The following is an 18,812-nucleotide window of genomic DNA, read 5'->3' as shown; positions in this document are numbered from 1 at the left end:
ATTCCAGCCTGGGCAACAGAGCCAGACCCTGTTTCAAAAAAGTCATGCACATAGTAGGTGCTTAAAAAAAGGTGATGCACATAGTAGGTGCTTAATAAATATCTGTTAAACAAATGGATAAAGATTGGTTATGGGGATGAAATAAGAGTGTGCCATACATGCTCGTGTATACAGACACAGTCATGCACATTTGTGCATTGAAACTGCCATGGTAAGAAATGCTGTTGTTAATAGCTGGGAGCCAGACTTCCCATGACTCTCCAGTTGCATCAGGCCTCCCTTGACTATATTATGCTCCTGAGAAACTTTTTCTGCCTTTTGTTGAATTAAAATACTTTAACTTCTCAGCTATCTCATGGATCTTTGCTTCTGTTTTGCATCTGTTTCTTAGCAGCCTAGCTTGGCACATGGTGCTTTTTAGAGACATTTAGCATGTAAAGATATTTATAAAGGAGGGATTCTCTTCTATTTTTTCCCAGTCATCTGTTGGAGAGAGGGGGAGCAGCAAGCAGGCACACATGATTCATGCTCTTGCCTGGAGGGTGCTGCCCACCTCTAGCTTGAAAGAGTGGGGTGGCAAGAGCCCTCTGCATTCCAAGGCTGGTTCCTGTGAATGGAACATCTACAGTGGTGGTTTGGCCAATCCCAACATTCTGTAATGGCCTCCTCTTTATGGTTCATATTTCCCAGATAGGTTAATATTACAGTTCCTTCCATCAGAATGTGCTTAAGTGTGGAGCTGCAAAGTTGAGGGGCACAGTTCATAAAATCATTTCTGACATCACTTCCAAGATTGAGGGCTGCCAAGACCACCCTTATCTTTGATAATTCACTAGAAACTCACAAAACTCACTGAAAGCTGTTACACCCACAGCTGTGGCTTGCTATAGCTGAAAGATACAGACTAAAATCAGCCAAAAGAGGGACACATAGGCAGAGTCATGAAAGGTCCAAATGTGAGCTGCCAGTGGTCCTCTTCCTATGGAATCATGGACAGTGCCACCTTCTCAGCAACAATGGATGAAAATCAGCATGGAATTTTGCCAGCCAGGGAAGCTCACTGAGCCTTGGCATGCAGAGTCTTTTTTGGAGTCTGCTGTTGAGTTCTCACATGGCTGACCTCGGCTTCCAGGTCCTCTGGAAGTTGAGCTCATGCTATGTGATTCTAAGCCCCCACTCTAAATCACACTGTTAGACTCTCTGGTGTACCCAAGTCCCCCACAAGCAAGAAAACACTCCTATCTAAGCATGACATTCCCAGGGCTTAGTAAGACACCAAGGGCAAAGACCAGACTTCTTTTTGGGCAAGGTTTAATTCTTTACTATGTAAGAGCTCAACTTGATACTCTTTGTATGGATGACTTATGTAGATAGCAGTGGTGCTGGCCCTCTTCTAGCTTCTAGTACCTGAATTCATCCATCAGTTCCACAAATAGTTATTGATTGTGAGCTAGGTGCCAGGCTCTGTGCTCACTGCTAGGAATACAGTGGTGAAGGACATAGTTCATGCTATAAAAAGGCTGGGGAGACAGATAAACAGGGAATTATTCTTATACATAATTATACCATCATGATGCTAGAAATGATACTAAAGGCTTTTGCTGCACAAGGGTGGCTGGCACAGTTGCTGGTGAAGACCTCCCAGGGTGGTGGTAGTTAGGCTGAGATTGGAAAGATGATTAGAAGTTGGCCAACCAGGGTGGAGTATGGGGGTAGGGAGGCAGTGTTTAGGTGGATGAATATCACATGTAGAGGTTGAGTGATGAGAAAGTTCTTTAGGAGGGTAAGGAGCACCACATTTTCTTGGTCGCCACATCTCACAGGTGATTCTTCTTGAACATACAACCAATAAACACACAAAGACTCTCATCTTGTACTAAGGCAGGTGGATATTTTTTCTTTTTTTAAGACTGAGTCTCGCTCTGTTGCCAGGCTGGAGTGCAGTGGCACAATCTCACCTCACTGCAATCTCTGCCTCCCAGGTTCAAGCCATTCTGCCAAGGCAGGTGGATTTTGAAATCAAGAAAATGGGGTTCATGAGAGAAATTCTTGGCAGCTGTTGCTGTCAGGAGGCTTTTAGACTAAAAAGAGTGGAGCTAATGAAAGCAGTTGGATGGGGCAAGAGTATGAGCATTGGCTTTCAGTGGCTTAGGGCAGCTCCAACTCCCCCAGAAATGACTTTGTTTACGGTCGGCTCAGGACTTCAGAGTGTGACCCAGAAGGTCCTCAGACCTGGTAAAAAGCATAGACTGGTGCTGTAGGCCAAAAGACAAGGTTTATAAAAGAAGGATTTCTGAGACATTTTGGACATGTGAGCAGGTGACTCATAGACATTCTAGAAACCATATTTCAAAGACAGTATTTTTGGCAGAATCAGATGGTTGCTTTGTGGTCCTTTCATGGAGTTCCAGAAACAATATAAAGAAAATTAATAGAAACTAACAAATGGTAGGGAAAAAAGTTGGTGATACTTGCCAAAGGGTTACTATCTTTAATTCACAAAGATGACTTACAAATTAAGAAAAAGACAAAACACCCTAAAAGAAAAATGGAAGTGGAAAAATTAACAGATGATTAGAGAATAAAAACTCAATGGCTAATAAATGCCCAAGAAAATATTAAGCCCTGCCAATACCGCAAAATATTTGAAATAAGATAGTGAAACTGACTAGGCACTGGCTTTTGCCTATAATCCCGTGCTTTGGGAGGCAGTAGCAGGAGAATTGCTTGAGGCCAGGAGTTGAGACCAGTCTGGGCAATATAGCGAGACCCCCCCCCCCACAAAAAATAATTTTAAAAAATGAGCCGCGCATGGTGGTGCATGCCTGTAGTCTGTTTCTTCGAAGCCTGAGGCAGGATCACTTGAGCCTAGGAATTTGAGGCTGTAGTAAGCTCTGATTGTGCCACGGAGTTCCAGCCTGGGCAACACAGCGAGATCCTATCTCTGAAAAAAAAAAAAAGAAAACAAAATCCATCAACTAGCACAAACATGTTGTTGATGAGACTTTGCATTCTTATAATTAAGAAAAGCAAAATGAAAATTCAGTAAGCAAAACAGTGCAGTTGGAAGGAGCGCTAAGTCTCCCTTCATCTTGGTGAAGACAGGGAGTCGGGAAGGAGTCTGGGGCTCCTCCTGTCTGTGTCCTCATTTTGTCTCCCACCCCCTCCCCACTGGCCCCCAGTTTTCCTGCAGGTGTGAGTGTGTCAGACCTCCTTCTGTTCTAAGTGGGAGAGAACTCGCTGTACTCTACGGAGCTGAGTTTGGGGAAAGACTGGCCCTTAAGCATCCTCCCACCCAGCCTTTACCCCCAGCTCTCTCTCCCTGTAGGATGCCTGATTTTCTTGGCAGAGGAGGACGCTACCCTCCCTCTCCTTTCCCAGGGCTCTGTGGTAGGCAAGGCAGCCTCTTCCTCTGGGTCATCCAGCCTCCTGTAGGCCTGGGGCTTAGCAAAACAGACAGGGAGAGGGAGACTCGGGACAGCCTTTTTTTATTTTTATTTTTATTTTTATTTTTTTAACCTCTCACCGTGAGCAGTGTGAGGATGATGCCTTAGCTCCGCTGCTTTGCTCTCATCCTTCAGACCTGCTGGAGGAGAATCTCTGCTGAACCCTGTCATGTGTTAGATTTGTGTAATTGAGGGAGGCCTCCCGGGCAATTTAAATAGGGATTTACTTATTCCTTGGGAGTGCTGAGCTCGTAGTGGAGAAATGGTCTACTCAGTAGTGTATTTACTCGACTTATCCTAACAAGAGCTTTTCCACTTGGGGTTGCTCTGTCCAACATCCCTTGGGACTTCCAGGGAAAGCCAAATATTCTTTGCTGCCCCTGCTTCTTTGACAGTAAATGTAAAAAGTTTGAAAAAGTCCCATACTGGGGTTGTGTCCCCAGGGTCAAAGACCTCGAATCTCTCATAAGAAGTAGAAGGCATCAAGAGGTCAAGTTCTGACTCCATAGTCTCAGGGCACTGTGGGACTTGATTGCTGCAGTGTGCAATTGATGGTTTTGTAAGACAGATGTATTTAAAACCCTTTCATGGCATCTTGTAGCCTTTGGAATAAAATTCAACATCCTCACCAGGGCCTTTGAAGAGACCCTGCATGATTTGGGCACTATGTGCTTTTTTGGGGCTTTGTTTGCTGTCATTTTCTTCCTTGTTCTTTCCAATACCCGGGGTCTGTACTCATGTTTCGCTGTGCCTGGAATGCTCTTCCCACTATTCTGCACTGGTTGGTGACGATGACTTCAAAACTCGGCTTAAGGGTCATTTCTTTTTGTTTGTTTGTTTGTTTGTTTTGGTTTGTTTTTTGTTTTTTGTTTTTTGTTTGAGAGGGAGTCTTGCTCTGTCGCCCAGGCTGGAGTGCAGTGGCTGGATCTCAGCTCACTGCAAGCTCCGCAGCTCCGCCTCCTGGGTTTACGCCATTCTCCTGCCTCAGCCTCCCGAGTAGCTGGGACTACAGGCGCCCGCCACCTCGCCCGGCTAGTTTTTTGTATTTTTAGTAGAGACGGGGTTTCACCGGGTTAGCCAGGATGGTCTCCATCTCCTGACCTCGTGATCCGCCCTCCCAAAGTGCTGGGATTACAGGCTTGAGCCATGGCGCCTGGCCTGGGTCATTTCTTTTGAGAGGGCTTCCTGACAGTCCTGCTAACCTTTTCCTTAAGAGCCCTCATGTCATTAGCTGTACCATAACTTTAACTTGTATGTGTTCATTTTCACGGTTTTGTCTCTTCCATGAAATGGGTGCTCCATGGGCGTGGGGCCTTTGCTCTCTCGTACAACACCTGACACATGGGCCAACTTAAAAATATGAATGAATGAATGAATGGATAGCTCTCTAGGCATCAATTATGACTGTTCTTTCCCTGCCATCTCCTAGCTCTGTCTCACCTGGACCACCTGGAGAAACCTCTTGCATCCCATAATTTCAATGCCCCTGTCTGTATCTGAGGCTATGGAAAAGCTCTCCACCCAAGCTCCAAGGAATTCTGCCCTTTTCCGCTTGTCCCAGATAAGCAAAGAGTAGCCAGTTATGTTGGCTTCTTCTGTTTGCTCTTGGGAGGATAGGATTTTGATTACAAGCATAATAGCCTCCAGTTATTGAGCGTCTACTGCACACAGGGCAGGCACTTTGCCTACATGATCCCTGATCTTCATAGTATCCCTACACGGTAGGTTGTATTATCGCCATGTTGCAAGTAAGCAAACAAAGGATTTCAGAGGTCAGTTTGCACCCTGGGCCACGTGACACCAAGACTGGTGCTCTTTTTCCCCTATACATCGTGGTCTAGGTTTTGGAACACACACTGGCAAGCACACGGCCCTTCTCAAACTGTGACAATATGGTGCACTGAAAGACCTTGCTTTTTTTAACAATCTAAGCTGATGGGCTGAGTTGTGAGGGTTATAAACTTGCAATTTCGTTTCGTCTGGGGACTATTCTGGGTTTCTTCTGTCTGGAAAGTAGGTGGGCACAAAGGCTCTATGAGGGATCATTACACCAGCGCAGAAACAGCTCACCTCTTGAGTGCTCATGTGCCATACACTGTGCCAAGTGATTTGTACATATAGCTTTATGTAACCCATGGAGCAGCTCTATTTGTATTATTATTTTGAGCACTATTCTGCAAATGAGGAAACTGAGGCACACGTAGTCTGACTACATAGTTTGAAAGCTCAGCCACCATGTACCTACCAACCAGCTAAATAGATCCTCGCCATTCAAAGTGTGGTCCATGCACCAGCAGCTTTGACATCTTCTGAGAGACTGAATGCAGAATCTCAGGTCCCAGCCAGACTGACTGAGTTAGAATCTGCCTCTTAACAAGATCCCTCGCTGATTCGTGTGCATGTTAAAGTTTGAGAAGCACTGCCCCAGAAATTCTACAGATATAAAGTAAGTGCCATTTTCCTGAAGTCAAAAGCAGGAGATTTAGGGCATCAGTGTTCTTAGAAACAACGTGCAAGTTCAGTATCTTGCAGACTATGGCATCGACGAGGAGCTGCTCCTTTGCTTGAAGGAATTAGTGATGACAAATTAATTTAGTATTTTCAACAAAAATAAAAGCAAGTTGAGCTTGCATAGTTGATCCAAGGCTTTAAAAAAAAGAGGCCGCTTCAGCCTGCAGGATATTGTTGACAGAGTATTACATCTAAGCAAGCAGGGAGCCCTGAGCCAGGGTTGCTGAAGTGGCCCTGTAGAAGGTGAAGTTTTGGCAAACAGAATCTAGGGATTGAAAAAGTAACTCCTTCATTAGATCTGCCTGAAATTTACACATCTGCAAATGTGAGAGGACAAAAAGGACTTTTGATCCAAGAAAGATTGGCCCCATCTCCCTGTGCTGGGAAAATCTTTGATTTCCTTCTTTGATGTGAAGCATTGCCACTGCTAGCTATATATTTGATCGTAGTTACTGGACAATTTATTCAGCCCTAGTTCTTTATTAAGTCCTCATGGCTGCTTTCTTAGACACAGGAATCCTTAAAAACAAGGAGAATTTTATATTTTTTAAATATTTTCCAGCATATAAATGCCCCAGGGAGCTGGAGATGTACATGTGGACTTTATCAATGATGTGTGTCATTCTGTTTGAGTCAAAATAGTGAATGGTTGCATGGATGATAATTGATATTGTATATTCCAGAGTCATCTCATTTTTGGGGAAGGAATATGCTGATCGTGCGTCAATTTCCCTCAGGTTGGCTCTCCAGCAGGGGGCCCGAGAAAGTCCTGCACCCTTTTCAAATTTCTTTGCTACTTCCTCTCATCTTGCCAAGTTACAGTTAGCAGGATATTCATCTAATTCCTTTTTTAAAATTCTAATGCTCCCCATCTTTTAGGGGGAGACAAAAAGAGCCTTTTAGGAAATAAGCATCAGGAACTAACTAATCAAAGCAGAAACTTTCTGGGAGGAATCTGACAGCCACATGTCTCTAATGACCTTCAAAAAGATCACATGCTCCAGGCAATTACAGGATTTGGGAGAAAATAGCTTATTCTGAATAGCCGAACCTGCTGCAATGTTCATCACTTTGCAGCCGTGCCCATACCTCCCCACCTTTGTAACTTCCTTACCCAGGAGTCTCCTGAAAGATTTCACTTGGGTTAAAACTCCTCCAGCTTTAACAAACTGCAAAGGGGACAGCTGATGCTAAAAAAGGGGATCTTGTGCACAGTGCCAGGTTTCTCCTGTAGCCAGAGTTTTCTTGGCTCTGGCTACAGAAGGTGCATAATGCATTCTGACTCATGGCCAAGTATTATCAGGGGACTTTGCTGCTCAAGCTCTTGAATATGGGTGCAGCTGGAAAAATAACCTATTTGTCAATAGGTTACCAGTTTCACAGCTGGTATTGCCCAGAAGGGCACTGAATAAAATTCAGTGGGATCCATGCTGCTTGGTGCTTGAAGTTTATCTGAAGTGAAGCCTTTGTGAAAAGAGTATTCAGGAACCCAGAAGCAATCTTTTCCTTTATTTTAATTAGACCATGCTTCTCTCTTGTTTGCAGGGCTATATGAGATTTTATGCAGATTTTTAATGTTTTTGCCTGTCAGTATTTCCATTATTTGAAATCTTTCATATTAAGTAAAATTAGCCAAGGCCAGTGCTATATCAAAGTATCAAAACTTTTAGCATTTGCTCACCCTCGTTTTCCAGGGAGAACAGATTTCTTACATGATTGCCTGTATGCTTTGCTATGAGTCATAGTTTAGAGAAACCCCCCATGTTCCTGTGCAATGAAAGAAGCAGCATAATGATCTCAACTCAGGCAGAATGGCCTGGAAACGCACGATACGTGGCTGCACCCAGTCGGTGCCTTTGCTTTGCTTGTGTTGGAGGTCTCTTGCATTGGTATTGTGAAAATAGATGATGAGCTTGTGCCTTTGTGACTTTGTTTCTTGAGACCTGCCTGATTTCCATGGTCACAAGAACACAGAGAAAGATGCGTGGGCCCTCGGGGGCTCTGCCTGACACCGTTGTGAGTGATTCCAGAGGAGAAAGATATCTATGGGGTAATCTTTGGATGTCATTCTGAAAAGCCCCAACTTCTTCCCCATAACAGCTTCTAAGCTTGAGGACCAAGAGTTATCCTCTAAAAAGGTGTCTGCAAACAAGGTAGGTGACTTTCCCCCAGTGTGTCCAGGGGTGTGAGCCAATACATGGGGCAAAATGATTAGGGCACCTCCTGGGTCTTGGAAATGGTTTCCTTCTTGTAGCTCAATGTAACTCTGCCTGTGGTCGATGTCACTCAGAGTCAGGGGTAGGAGTGTGTGTGAGACAGCATAGTAGAGATGCCAGTCTTTGTGGTTGCCCCACCCTTCTTGCTGTGGATTGCTGCTTTGACCAAGAATGTTGGACTGATTATATACAGTCCTCAGTCTGACATTTGACCTCTGTGGCTGGGTTTGAAAGGATAAGCTTGAATGTGGGCTTTTGAATTAGAAATAGAATAGGATTTTTCAGTTAGCATTGTAGATACAGGGGCTGAAAAGATACCATGATGAGCTGAAGTTGGGGAGGATCAGGGGACACCTGTGGGAGGAGGACTATGTGGGGAAGACTAGAGGGGAGTGGAAATAGGGGACCATGGGGCGGGGGAGTGGGGAGAGAATATGAAGGCTTCTGGTGGCAATCTGCATGTGTCCTTACGATAAACAGTTTCTCTTGAACTAACTGGAGTGGGTCTCTTTCCTTGACCATGCGGAAGACCTAATAGAAGAAAGGAGACAAAGAGATCACAGGTGTCTTCCAGAGAGAAGATCTGTTTTCCTATGTGTTTTAATGTGGAATCTCTTTCTGGTCTGCTTACCCACTCTTTGTCCCCTGTATCCACCCCCCTTGTGTATTTTTCCCTTAGTGAAAAAAAAATAGAGATCATTTTAATACAGAGGTAAAATTCCAAGGTCTCCCCAGAAAACTGTTTCATGAATGAGGAGGCTAAGAAAAAGGGCCACTGGCTTTAAAGCCCAGTAGGGTTAAATAGGAGGAGGAGAACTGAGAAAGTTATAAAATGATTAATTGGTCAAGTTGGGGTGGGAACCTTAGGTTGTATCAAGCTCTTTTAACCTTGGCACTATGGACATTTTGAGCAGGAGAATTCTTTGCTGCGGGAGGGGCTTTTCTGTGCATTGTAAGACATATAGCAACATCCCTGGACTCTATCCACTAAATGCCAGTAGCAGTCCATAGTTGTGACAACAACAAATGTCTCCAGCCATAGTCAAACATTCCCTGGTGGTAAAAATCTCCCCCAGTTGAATGTAAATTTGTTCAGCCATTGTGGAAAGCAGTGTGATCATTCCTAAAAGAACTTAAAACAGAATTACCAATCAACCCAGCATCTCATTATGGAATATATACCCAAAGTAATATAAATAATTATATAAAGACATATGCATACATATGTTCGTTGAAGCATTATTCACAATAGCAAGTACATGGAATCCACCTATATGCCCATCAATGGTAGACTGGATACAGAAAATCTGGTATATATACACCATGGAATACTACACAGCCATAAAAAGAATGAACTCAAGTACTTTGCAGCGACATGGATAGAGCCAGAGGCCATTATCCTTAGCAAACTAACGCAGGAACAGAAAACCAAATACTACATATTCTCACTTACAAGTGGGAGCTAAACAGTGAGAACACAGGGACACAGGGAGGAGAACAACAGACAAATAGTTCTAATTGAGGGCAGAGGGTGGGAGCAGGGAGAAGATAAAAAACTACCTGTCGGGTACTATGCATATTACCTGGGTGACAAAATAATCTGTACACCAAATCCTTGTGACACAGTTTACCTATAACCTGCACATGTACCCCTGAACCTAAAAGGAAAGTTAAAAAATAATCTTTCCCAGTTGAGAACTACAGGGTTGGACAAAAAGCCGCCCTCCTTCCTTTCTTGAATGAGGCTTTTGTTTGTTTGAATCTACTGATTATGAAGTGCTGTGGAGGCTACAGGGATGACTAAGGCACAGTCTCTTACCTGTATGAATTAACAGGTTCCTGGAAAATATTAAGCATGAAAACAACTGATCAAATAAAGCAGAAAAATACCTTCCTCTTGGTGTTGAGGAACAGCAAAGATATCCACCTGTGTCATGGGTAAAGCTCATTCAAATTCAAAGTGTAATGAGGATCTAACCTGAGGTTCCCACCCAACTTGATGAATTATTTTATAACTTTCTCCATCTTCCTCCTCCTACTGAACTCTACTGGGTTTTAAAGCCATTGGGCCTTTTTTTTCTTAGCTTTGTAATTCAAAGGATAATGGTAGATGCTGTGATAAATAAGCCCTCAAGTATCAGTGGTATAACATAGTAGAAGTTTGCTTCCTGCTTATGTAATCGTGTTCCTGGTTGGTCAACAGCTTTCCTATGGCCATGCAGTGATTCAGGGTCCCAGATTTCTGCCATATTGTGGCTCTTCCAATCCCGCTAGATCTCACTGTCTTTTCTTTGCAATCAGCAGAGAAAAAAGGAGAAAATATGCCCCTTTCTTAAGAGTCCTGGCCTCAATGTGACTTTGTTTATGCTAATCTTCCATTAGAAAGGACAATTGGGCCACTGACAATTTCCGATCAAGTAGAATAAATCAATATTGAATGGCTCATCTTGGCTCAAATTCTGTGCCAGTCTCTGGTTATGAAAATTTACCATCAGGATCCTGTTCACATAGGACACTTTCTTCAGCAGCAGGGAGAGTTTTGCAGAATTCTCTTTCTGCGCAGTTTAAGGTGGAGCTGGGAAAAGAATCCAAGTTTTTAGATATAGCAGTCTGTTTGCTACTTGCATCTTTTCTTCTACTCCATACCAGCACTGGAAGACATAGATTGTGCCTAATTTCTGTATCCTAAGTACCTACCAGAGGATTGGACATGTAAAATATTTTCAGAAGGGATGAATGGATGAGAAATATTGTTCACAGGCTTAGAAGTGTACACTCAAGGAAGATTTTACTTGTTAACCTGAAAATTGCAACACAGGTGCTTGTAGAGCTGTACCCACAGCAATACATTGATGTCGCAAGTATCAGGGCAGGAGAAACTACAGTTGCTGCATGGGGTGGGGTGGGGATGACGGTAGTTTCCTTTATTAGCCAGAGACATAAGTGACAGAAGTCTAAATGAGAACCTCAAGCCAAATAGGGACATTTGTTTGATCCGGTAACTAAAAAGTTCAGGGCATCTGGCTTCTAGCAGGGCTGAATACAGATATATAACAATGTCATCAGGAACCTCTTCCTGTACCTGGGCTCCACTTTCCTCTGTCAGACTCAGTCTTTGGCAGATTCTCCTTAGCCGCAACAGATGTTTATCCTTCAGTTTGGCCACCTCAGAAGGAAGAGAGGCTCCAGAGAATGCCCCAAGATTATCATTGGCTGGTCCAGTGCCATGTGCTCATCTCTGCACCCATCGCCATGGTCTCCCTCTCATTGTTCAGACCAGGTCACTTGTGCAGCATTAGCACAAGGGGTGCCCAGTCCACAGGGATAAAGAGGCAAGCAGAGATAATTCTTCAGTAAAAAACTAGAATGGATGCTGGATGAGGAAAGATATTCTATGTCCACTATATTTCCATTTTCCTTATGGAGTGGACCTGTGCATTTTTTATCTTAATACTCATTTACATTCTTCTGGTAATTGTATGTAATCAATCTCTGTTAAGCTCTCTTCCCCACCTGTAGCCTGTGAGCTTTTTGTAGAGATTCCTCCGGTACAGAGGTATAGCATATGGTTCAGTCCTGGACCACTGGGGTCATTATATGCTCCTGGTCCCTGTGAACAGTTTGGGGATGGTTATCTGGTCCAGGAAGACTCAGTGAGGTGAAATGAGACTTTAGCTCAAACTTGAGTAAGAGAGATTGTTTTCAAAATTAACTTTTTATTATGATGATTTTCCAAAATGCATGAAAATAGAGGTAACTCTAATCATAAGCAGACATAACTCTCCTATACTCACCATCCAGCTTCAGCATTTATCAACTCAAGGACAATTTTATTTCATTTTATAACCACCCATAGTAGATTATTTTGGAGCAAATTCCCAACATCCTATCATTTCATCTCTATACTTTTCAATATGTTTCTCTAAAGATAAGAGCTCTTGGGGGAAAAGACTTAGTATTTTCTATTAAAAGTGAATCTGAAAAGATGTAGGGAATAAAATCACTGCTACCATCTTGCTTCCACTTGGAGCCAACAATTGGAGCCAACAGCTGGAGCCAACTGTGTGGCAGCAGAACAGCAAGAAGGAGGAACACGAAATCCAGATGACAGATTTTGGGTCCTGAATTCACCTGTGCATGGAGTAAGCTTAACTACTTGTTTTTCAGTCACGTGAACTTAGAATATTCCCTGTAGCTATGTTGTTGATGCCCCACTCGTATCCTCTTGGCCCACCCTGTGGGTCACCTGAAGCTTAGATGGACAGTTCCCAACACAGTGATGACTTCTCACCTCAAGCACAGGCATCTCTCTGCCTAAGAATGTTCTCTGGCCATAAGATTGTGCTTGGCTCCTGCACTGGCAAACCTGAAGTGGCAGGGGATAAATAAATGCCCCCCAGAACTGTCTTTAACGATGAGGGATATAAGTTGGCATACCCTGGCTTCTTTGCTGCTCAGGGAGACAGTACTGAGTACTGAGGTGTGCCCTACACTGTTACTGGAGGGCCCCCGGTGGGCTTGAGTCCCCATTGTCCCCAACAGTAACCTTCTCATGAATTTCCCTGCCGCTGGCTTCTTTTCCTTTCCTGTCTTATTTTTCTACTTCCTCACCGTACTTCTGTGATCACCTCCCAACTAAACCATGTCCCCCCAGTTTCTTGCTTTAGGGTTTGCTCTAAAGTAAAACCTAACTGAAGTCATTCCCCTTTCCTTCGTTTTGCGTAAGCTTCCATGGTTCTATTTCTTTAAAAAAAAATTTTTATTTTAAGTTACGGGATACATGTACAGAACGTGCAGGTTTGTTACCTAGGTAAACATTTGCCATGGTAGTTTGCTTGCTGCACCTGTCAACCCATCATCTAGGTATTAAGCCCCACATGCATTAGCTGTTTATCTTGATGTTCTCCCTTCCCCACCCCCAACAGGCCCTGGTGTGTGTTGTTCCCCTCCCTGTGTCCATGGATTCTCATTGTTCAGCTCTCACTTATGAGTGAGAACGTGTGGTTTTTTGGTTTTCTGTTCCTATGTTGGTTTGCTGAGGATGATGACTTCCAGCTTCATCCATGTCCCTGCAAAGGACATGATCTCATTCCTTTTTATGGCTCCATAGTATTCCATAATGTATATGTACCACATTTTCTTTACCCAGTCTATCATTGATGGGCATTTGGGTTGATTCCATGTCTTTGCTATTGTGGATAGTGCTGCAATAAACATACATGTACATGTATCTTTATGACAGAATGGTTTATATTCCTTTAAGCATATACCCTGTAATGGGATTGCTGGGTCAAATGGTCTTTCTGGTTCTAGATCCTAGAGGAATCACTACACTGTCTTCCACAATGGTTGAACTAATTTACATTCCCATCAACAGTGTAAAAGTGTTCATGGTTCTATTTCTGGTAAATTTTTTTTTTTTTAAAAAGTCCTGAGTAATTATGCTCCATATTTCCATCCCCAGTATTTGCTTGAGAAATGAAATAGTGAATACTTCTGGGAAACGGTGTCCCACGCCCCCATACACCATGCACACAAAATGTTTTCAGCCTGAGAATCCAGTTACAGAAGCCAAGTTGGGTATCAGGAATATCTGGTTTGCACTAAATTTCACCTGCAGGATTATAAAATTCAGGTGCTGTTGCCTTGGGCACAACTGCTCCGCTCCGATAAGTAGAGTGGGTGCCCCAGCAGCCTGTCCTGTTGGTTCAGATAATGATTTATGGGGGGGTGCAGGCCCCAGGGTGTGCACATGGAAGGATGCTCTGCTTACCCCGCTCCAGGTAGGTTTCTGGCATCTAAGACAAGGGAGGAGTGGGGACAACAAGGAGAGCTGCTGTCTCTTCCTGTTCAAGCATCTCTCCTACTACCTACAAATGAAAACATACAAACACTATGTCGATAGTAAAGCAAGTAACTTTAAAGAAGGCCCCCAGAAACACTTCACTAATTGGAGACCAGTTCTCCAGCATTTTGAAACCATAAGGAAATTACAAAGTAAGCTGAAAAAAAAAAAACAAAAACAGATCACGCAAAAGAGTGGTCAACAAAGTCCATGTACTCTACTCAAAGGAGAGCCCTCTTAAGACTCTCTCTCTGGGCTAGTTTACTTTTACTTTATACACAATTGCTACAGAATGTCGAAAGCAGCACATTTTAAGCCGGGAAGGAACACACAAAGCAAGGACTGCAAACCCAAAAAATTAAATGAACCCAGACAATAATTTTAAACAAGTGAAAGAGGCCAGTCGATGGATCAATGCCATGCAGGAACGTGGGTTTAGTGTTGATAGTTCTTCCACGTTTTCAGGAAGAAACTGAAAATTGGAATTTTAAGTGAAATAGCCTTAGTTTTACATAGAAAATATCTAAACAAAAAATTTTAAGCAGCATGCAGACCTTGCACATCGGGGGCGTGACTTTGCCCCATTAAATGAAGCATAAATTCTCTATTTTGCCAGTGTTCTACTTGGCTCATATAGGACACTTTAATTTGTGATTCTTTAGTTATTAGATCACTAGACTTTTGAGCACAGGCTTTGGGCTTTGTTTGCCTTCTTGGGAAATACTGTCAGAGAAATCGATGGGTTCATAACCTTTTGCAGAAGTCATTCTTATTTTGGTTGAGTGGGCAGTGTTCTTAGCTACCCAAAACAAACTAGCTATTCACATCCTGGGATCGATGGGACTGGTGCCTGGGGGTTTCTGGGGACACAGAGGATACATCTTCCTCCTCCCTCTCTTGTGTTTACACAATCTGCTTTCAAAGGTTATGATTCCTCTGTGGGTGACTGGCCTACAGCATCTGCCTTGTTTTCTTGATTTGGTTCATCTCATCTAGGCTGGCACCTTCGAGTCTGGGGTCTTTTTGGCTTTGCCCACACATAATCTCTTGGGTGGATCAAAACCTCTTCAACTCTCTCTGTCTCCAAGCAGGTTCCCCGTGGGGCTTTTCTAAGAGTGTTTAGCATTGGCATTGCTGCAGAGCACAGTCCCATTGTGTGGTTTTATGAAGGATTTGTTTTATTTATTTATTTATTTTTTATTTTTGTATCTTTAGAGGTAGAGTCTTGCTCTGTTGCCCAGGCTGGAGTGCAGTGGCACAATCTCGTCTCACTGTAGGCTCCACCTCCCAGGTTCACGCCATTCTCCTGCCTCAGCCTCCCCAGCAGCTGGGACAACCCACGCGTGACTAACTTTTTTGTATTTTTAGTAGAGACGGGGTTTCACTGTGTTAGCCAGGATGGTCTTGATCTCCTGACCTTGTGATCCGCCCGCCTCTGCCTCCCAAAGTGCTGGGATTACAGGCGTGAGCCACCGCGCAGGGCTAAGGCTAAAAATCTTAAGATATCCTTCAAGACTCTACTCCTCAAGGTCATGAAATAGTCTTTTACATAAAAATCTAATTTACTATAAAAGTGTACAGCTAGGCATAAAACATATATTCAAATCATTAATTAATAACTCCAAGAAATGCAAGAAACAAAAACATTGAGTTTTTCTGTTTTGTTTTTGCTTATCAAATAAGAAAACTGTAAGAGAAGAATAACATACAGAAAACAGTTAACTCTACCTATACTGCCAATGGGTATATATTAGTACAACCTTTCCAAAAATAATATGGCAATATATACTCAAAACCTTTTATTGTGTGGAGCTTTTGACCTAGGAATCTATATCTACATTTAATGAAGTTAATTCAAGGAAAATAATTGTGGGTGGACCCCCCAAATTATGCAAAGGGGTTTCATCAGTGTTAGTAGCAATAGAGGCTAACTGGGAACAATTTAAATGTCAAGAAACTACTGAATGATCAAATGTATTATGGTACACCATTGTACAATGAAGTATTATACAACCATTATAAATCATGTTATAGAAGAATTTTTAATGAATCTGGAAAGGAGTCACAATATTTTTGTGACCTTTCTTTATTATGAAAAATTTCCCTCAAAATAAAAAAACCCATAAATTGGAAAAAAAAATAGTCTTTTAAATTTGTTAAAAATAATGCTGAGTGTATATTATTTTCATCTGGTCCGAAGAGTGTTATATGATAATTGTTTTAGAAATACAGAATAAAATTAAAATTATCAATAACGCTGTCACACATATTAATAATAACATTTTCCCCTTTATTTCCTTCTACGTATATATATGTGTGTGTGCATTGATGTGCATGTGTATGTATGTATGTGTATACAAGTACATAAGATATAAATATATTCACACATATTTGTAATTGCACACAATTTATACATGCAGTAGTATATAAACTGCATGTTTCACTTGCTATCAAAATCTCTGGAAGCATAATTTTTATTTATTCCGATTATTTAATACACAGTGACGCAACTGTGATCCCAAAATGTGCTAAGTTAAAGCTTTCAACTGCAGCTGAGGAGAGGGCAGGAATGGTATACGGAGACAGTGGCGAGTCAGGAATGGTAGGCAGGTGGCCATGACCAGGGCAACCTACTTCCCAGGGCCAGGGACAGCGGAATGGCCTGAGGAGCAGGACCCAAGGCTAGCCCAGGGCCGGGGAAGGGGCAGAGACCTCCCCTTGGCCTAGGTCAGGAGCTCAGAAGTACCACATGGCTGAGAGGGCAGCAGCCTGGGAAGGGCCAGAGGCAAGGAGGCCATTTCCTGGGGGGCTGGGGGCAGGGAGGTGCCCTGCAGGAGAAGCCAGGAGGGGCCTCCTGTCACTAGGGTGGGGGCCATGCTGGAGCATGCTGCAGCAAGAAAGACCTGAGGCAGGTGCAGGGCCTGATAGCCCGGCTGGCTGGGCTGGGGGGCGCTTCTAGACAGCCTGGCCCTGGGAGCAGTCCTGACTCTGCAGGGGATGCCCAGTGAGGGGCCACAGATCCCTCAGGACCTCTCTTCTCTCCTTGTAAAGGAGCTGGGGAACCCATAGTGCAAATCTGTGGACCACTCAGTTATGGAGAGAGGCTGTGCCTGAAGGTGGACACTGGGGTGTGCCCCCTCTACCACCTCAGCCTCCACCGCTGTCCTCAGTACAGCTGCTTCTGGTAAGAGTGCAGGCCAAGGACGCCACACCTCCATCTGGGCTGACATGGTCCGCTTCTAAAACTTGAGCTCTCCTAAGTACATCATGGACCGAAGGACAGACAGGCTGCGGGCCCCGATATCCTGGCAGCTGTGCTGGATGCCTGCTATGAGGTAGGGCACGAACTTCTGAATGGACCCTTTGTCCTGGATGGAGCCCAAGACACCCTGCACGATCTTTGCCTTACTTTCCTTGCTGAAGTATCGTTTCTGGCTGCTGCTGCTCTTCTCCATGGCATCTAGCAAGCTCATGCCCCGGTACTTCTTGAGCTGTACCCCATCTGAGAAGTACTCACTAGGGGCCTCCATGGTGGCAGCCATCGGGGAGCCCATCATCACTGGAGGCTCCAAGGGCCAGGGTCTTGACCACGTGCCCCACGGTCTGGATGCCGCATCGGCTATGATGGACACACCAAAGTGCTGGGCATACTCGGCCACCTTATACACAGCAGTGTCCTGGGGCTGACTGCAGGCCATCACTTCCTGGGTGATGCAGATGGAGCCACAGCCCATGCCCACGTGCAGTCCCTCCACACCAGCATCAGTCAGATTCTTGGCCTGGGCTGCTGTCACCACATTCCTCCCAATCATCTGGAGGTGGGGGTACTTCTGTTTGATGTAATACACCATGGTGATTTGATACACCGAGTTCCCTTGGGAGGAGTCCAAGACTATGATGTTGACGCCTACCCAGGTGAGCAGGTCCAGGCGGTATTTGTCATCCTCATGGGTGCTCACAGCTGCCCAGTGCAGCAGCTGCTTGTGGGAATCCTTGGAGATCAGAGGGTAGTCTCGGTTCTTCAGGTTGGTGTGGGCAATGATGGCCACTAGCTCATGGCAATCATAGACTATAGGCAGTTTACTTTTCTTGGTATGCTGAAGGATCTCATTTGCCTCTTTCAATGTCACACCTGCTGGAGCCACCATCGGCTTGATCCTTGGCTTCATCACCTCACTGAGGAGGGTGGTGTGGTCCTTCTCAGCAAGAAAGTCGATGTCTTGGGAGGTGACAGTGCCCACCAACTTGCTGCCCGTGGTGCCCATCTCAGTGATGGGAATGCCAGAGAAGCCATGCCGGATCTTGGCCTCCAGCTCGTCACCCACAGTGTGTGAGGGCCTCAGCACCACGGGGTCCGTGATGAAGCCCTGTTCAAACTTCTTGACCTTGTGTACCTCGTTGGCCTGGAACCCTGGGGTACAGCTGTGGTGAATGAAACCAGTACCTCCCATCAGAGCCATCGCTATGGCCATGTTGGCCTCTGTCTCAGTGTCCATGGGGGGAGATCAGTGGTGTCTTCAGCATGATCTTCTGGGTCAGGGCTGAGGTCAGGTCCACCTCATCAGCTATGAGGTCTATGAACCCTGGGAGAATCAGGAAGTCGTTGTGGGTGAGGCCATAGGCGCTGATGAAGAACTGCTGCGTGGTGAGCCGGTCCTCGGGCTCGTAGCTGGTGCCACAGCTGCTCAGGTAGTCCGCCATGCTGCTGAGACCCTGCGACTCGACATAAACCCCCGCACGGCCGCCTGCGGGTGCCACCTTCGCTGCTGCTGCTGAGGCTGTGGGCCGGGGGAC

At 44.5% G+C, this 18,812-nt stretch overlaps 1 protein-coding gene and 1 pseudogene across 3 annotated transcripts in view; one reads left to right on the top strand and one right to left on the bottom strand.

Moving 5' to 3' along the window:
* The window catches only part of GRIN2A (glutamate receptor, ionotropic, N-methyl D-aspartate 2A), a 434,662-nt gene that overhangs the window by 54,850 nt on the left and 361,000 nt on the right, over nt 1-18,812 (top strand). The gene's annotated exons all lie outside the window — the stretch shown is intronic.
* On the bottom strand, nt 17,185-18,736 carry LOC105525665 (annotated as a pseudogene).

The sequence above is a fragment of the Colobus angolensis genome, unplaced genomic scaffold (assembly GCF_000951035.1).
Source record: "Colobus angolensis palliatus isolate OR3802 unplaced genomic scaffold, Cang.pa_1.0 Scaffold55, whole genome shotgun sequence".
NCBI classification, from domain to species: Eukaryota; Metazoa; Chordata; class Mammalia; order Primates; family Cercopithecidae; genus Colobus; species Colobus angolensis.
This window is presented reverse-complemented; position numbering and strand designations above follow the sequence as displayed.